Genomic DNA, 5090 nt, shown 5'->3' on the forward strand with positions numbered 1-5090 from the left:
TGATCCTCCTACCTCAGTTTCCGAAATAGCTGGGACTACAAGTGTATGCCACCATACCCAGCTAATTTTTTTCATGTTTAGTAGAGATGGGGTCTTGCTATGTTGCATAGGCTGGTCTCAAACTCCCCAACTCAAGCAATCCTCCTACCTCAGCCTCCCAAAGCACTGAAATTACAGGCATGAGCCACCACAGCCTACCTTGGTCTTTTTCTTGTTGATTTGTAGGGACTATTTACATATTAGGAGTATTTGCTGTCTTTCAGTTCTATCACTACTAAGAGGGGCTCAGTAACAACCAGGTCCTTTTTACCAACATCAACTTCTTAGAGCCTGGATTTTGGTCTATAATATAATTATCCACTAAAAGAAACCTGGGCCCTTGGAGGGGAGCTGATTTTGTGTTTCGGGCAGGTAAAGCACAAGATAAGCCTGTGGGACATACTGATGTTGCTAAAAAGTAAGGGTACTGAGGTAGCAGAATTTTACTACAAAAAGATGCAGCTCTTTGAGAAAAACCACCACCTTCGGAGCCCCAACCATGAAGCAATCTGCTGAGAAGCCCGAGTCTACAGCCTTGGTTGATCTGAGGATTGAGGATATTAGACCATGTAGGTGGAAATAGGGTCTGATAAGATTTCAGGAACACAAGGAAACATCAAAAGAAATTTTTTAGCAAATAACAAAGTATCATATACCTAGGGAAAAACACAAACAAGTAAAAACCAGTGAAGTAATAAATTAAATCCATGATGCTGGTAATTTAAAACAGATTTAAGAATAATTACAGTAAGCCTTGTAATCACTGCATGTGTGTTTACTTTGTGTAAAGTTTAAAGTGTATTCACAAGAGGCCAGGCGCAGTTGCTCACACCTGTAATCCCAGCACTTTGGTAGGCCCAATCGGGCTGGTCACCTGAGGTCAGGAGTTCCAGACTAGCCTGGCCAACATGGTGAAACCCCGTATCTACCAAAAATACAAAAATTAGCCAAGTGTAGTGGCACGCACCTGTAATCCCAGCTACTCAGGAGGCTGAGGAAGGAGAATCGCTTGAATCTGGGAGGCAGAGGTTGCAAGGAGCCGAGATCACGCCACTGCGCTCCAGCCTGGGCAACAGAGTGAGACTTCATTTCAAAAATAAATAAATAAATAAATAACTGTATTCAAAAGAATCCTCATGGTGAATTTGTAATTACAGTTTAAATTGTTGAAGGAAATTTAATGAAATTTGCAATCAATCTTTGAATATTAAAGAAAACACATTTCTAAATTTTGTTTATAGGTATATTTTTAATAAATTGAGCATTTAAAAAAGCATGAATATTGGTGGGGTGTTCTCTCCATGGACTAAACTATCCTCAAACATTAAACACTCTTTCAGCAATGAGCATAAACTCTGTCAAAAATAAATATAGGTAAATATTTGAAAAAAGTATGAGCATAGCTGGGTGCGATGGCTCACACCTGTAATCCCAGCACTTTGGGAGGCCGAGATGGGCGGATCACGATGTCAGGAGATCGAGACCATCCTGGCTAACACGGTGAAACCCCGTCTCTACTAAAAATACAAAAAATCAGCCGGGCGTGGTGGCGGGCGCCTGTAGTCCCAGCTACTCGGGCGGCTGAGGCAGGAGAATGGCGTGAACCCGGGAGGCGGAGCTTGCAGTGAGCCGAGATCGTGCCACTGCACTCCAGCCTGGGCAACAGAGCGAGACTCTGTCTCAAAAAAAAAAAAATGAGCATAAACTCTGTCAACAATAAGTATAGGTAAATACTTGAAAAAAGTATTTGCAATGATTATCTCTAGGGAGTGAAGAGAAAGTATGGAAGGAATTTTTGTGTTTTATACACTTTGGAATGTTTCTAAATTTTTTTAAGAAGCATGAGTTAATTTCAAAAATTTTATTTTGAATAAAATACAAGGCTATGAATGCTGTTATTGAAACATTAACTATAATCAAGTATGGTTATAGAAGAAGCCCCAAGACCCAAGTGCAACTTTTTAAAAATTATTTGAGATGGAGTCTTGCTCCGTCACCCAGGCTGGAGTGCAGTGGCACAATCTCGGCTCACTGCAACCTCCGCCTCCTGGGTTCAAGCAATTCTCCTGCCTCAGTCTCTCGAGTAGCTGCTATTACAGGCACCTGCCACCACGCCCGGCTAATTTTTGTATTTTTAGTAGAGACGGGGTTTTGCCACGTTGGCCAGGCTGGTCTCAAACTTCTGGCCTCATGTGATCCGCCTGCCTCAGCCTCCCAAAGTGCTGGGATTACAGGCGTGAGCCACCGTGCCCGACCAAAAGTTTTTTTTTTATAAGTGAAATTCAGAAAAATCAGAATGTGGTGGGTAAAATTCATCTTCCATAGAAATGGCACACACCCAATAATTTTCTTGCAGATTGAAAGTGTGATTGAAGAGTTGGGAAGACCTCCAAAAGTAATTCACGGTAACTTGTGGGCAGACTGAGCGAGGTTAGATTATGATGCGGTTATGACTGGAAAGGACAGACCCAGGCCATTTCTTCCCATCTTGAGTAGGGATATCTGTGGTGGTTAGCCTATGCCTGTTCCAACATTGTATGTTGGGGGTGGGGTCGGATGACTTTCTCTGTAGTTTACAGGTCTTCAGAAGAAGAGGAGACTGGGCACAGTGGCTCATGCCTGTACTCCCAGCACTTTGGGAGGCCGAGGTGGGAGAATCACCTGAGTTCAGGAGTTCGAGACCAGCCTGACCAACATGGTGAAACCTCATCTCTACTAAAAATACAAAAAATAGCTGAGCATGGTGGTGGACACCTGTAATCCCAGCTACTTGGGAGGCTGAGGCAGGAGAATGGCTTGAACCCGAGAGGCGGAGGTTGCAGTGACCCAAGATTGTGCCACTGCACTCCAGTCTGGGAAACACAGTGAAACTTCTTTTTTTTTTTTTTAATTTTTTGAGACGGAGTCTTGCTCTGTAGCCCAGGCTGGAGTGCAGTGGCCAGATCTCAGCTCACTGCAAGCTCCGCCTCCCGGGTTCACGCCATTCTCCTGGCTCAGCCTCCCGAGTAGCTGGGACTACAGGCGCCCGCCACCTCGCCCGGCTAGTTTTTTTTTGTATTTTTTAGTAGAGACAGGGTTTCACCGTGTTAGCCAGGATGGTCTTGATCTCCTGACCTCGTGATCCACCCGTCTTGGCCTCCCAAAGTGCTGGGATTACAGGCTTGAGCCACCGCGCCCGGCCGAAACTTCTTTAAAAAAGAAGAAGACGAATTGTACTCAGGAAGTATACTTAAGGTAATACAGTTGAGAAATCTAATCTACACACGGATCTGATTTAGATGATGAAATTCTAGACTTCGAGCTGATGCTATAATGGGATTAGACTTTGGGGTAGCTTGAGAGGGGGTGAGTGTATTTTGCATGTGGAAGGAATGTAAATCACCGGAGGTCAGAGGGCACGCTGGTGGCGGCCATTCTTTAAAATGTCCCCCAGTGATTCCTGCCTCCTGATATGCATGCCTTTGCGTAGTCTCCTACGTTGTATCTGGGTTGGTCTGCAAAGCCAATGCAGTATGAAATGATGTGTGTGACTTCCAAAGCTAGGTCCTAAAAGACGTTGGAGTTTTCCTTCTCCTCCCTCCCCCTTCTCCCTCTTTCTTGTTCTGCTTTCTCTGGGAGACATTAACTACTATGTCATGAGGTCACTCAAGAAACTCTGCGGAGAGGTCCACATGGCAAGAAACTGAGCCCTCCTGCTACGAGCCAGTGAGGGACTGAGCCCTCCAACTAACAGTCACGTGGGAGAGCCATCTTGGAAACAGATCCTCCTGCCCGGGTTAAGACTTCAGATGACTACAGCCAGCCTCTTAACTGAAACCTCATAAGTCTGTTGAACTAGAACCAACTACCTCCCAAAACTGTGTAAGGAAATGGGTGTTTTTGTTTTGTTTTTGAGACAGGGTCTTGCTCTGTCACTCAGGCTGGACTGCAGTGGTGCAGTCACAGCTCACTGCAGCCTCCACCTCCCAGGCTCAAGTGATCTTCCCACCTCAGTCTCCCAAGTAGCTGGGACCGCAGGCATGTGCCATCACATCACTGAGTTTTGAGGTCGTGGTAAAGCAGAAATAGATAACTAATATGGTCTGCATGCTTATTTTCCGAATCCTCTAACTCCCAAGCTTATGTAAAGCCAAAAAATATTCAATGGACTGACCACTTTCAAAATGAGTTCACTCACCTCTTCCTCCTTTATTTTTTTTTGTGGTTTTTGTTTTTTGTGGTTTTGTTTGTTTGTTTGTTTTGTTTTGTTTTTGACCCGGAGTCTTGGTCTGTCACCCAGGCTGGAGTGCAGTGGCACGATTTCGGCTCACTGCAACCTCCACCTCCCAGGTTCAAGCGATTCTCCTGCCTCAGTCTCCTGAGTAGCTGGGACAACAGGCGCTTGCCACTACGCCTGGCTAACTTTTTATATTTTTAGTAGAGACGGGGTTTCACTGTGTTGCCCAGGCTGGTGTCAAACTCCTGAGCTCAGGCAATCGGCCCACCTCGGCCTCCCAAAGTGCTGGGATTACAGGTGTGAGCCACTGCACCCGGCTCTTCCTCCTTTATTAATACCAGCTGCCACTTTTGTCCATCTAACTGGCTACAGAGTGAAATTTCAAGTCTTGAAACATTAGAAGACTTTGTAAAGTCCATAGAAGTACTGTTAGAAAACTGATCAGTCAGCAAAGCAGCTGACAAATAATGTTGATGTTGAAAGAAGAGCCAGCCGGGCGTGGTGGCTCACGCCTGTAATCCCAGCACTTTGGGAGGCCAAGGCGGGCGGATCACGAGGTCAGGAGATCAAGACCATCCTGGCTAACACGGTGAAACCCTGTATCTACTAAAAACTTCAAAAAATTAGCCGGGCGCGGTGGTGGGCGCCTGTAGTCCCAGCTACTCGAGAGGCTGAGGCAGGAGAATGGCGTGTCCACTGGTCACTTATGTGGGCCCTCTCTGTCCCCATGTGGTTCCAGGACACTGACATCAGATATTTCCAAGATAAGCGCAGAGAGGACCCTGGATGTAGACTTTGCTTCTCCGTGGGTCTCCTAATGCCTGGGTTTTTGAAA

This window comes from Macaca mulatta, chromosome 16, assembly GCF_049350105.2.
Source record: "Macaca mulatta isolate MMU2019108-1 chromosome 16, T2T-MMU8v2.0, whole genome shotgun sequence".
NCBI lineage: Eukaryota > Metazoa > Chordata > Mammalia > Primates > Cercopithecidae > Macaca > Macaca mulatta.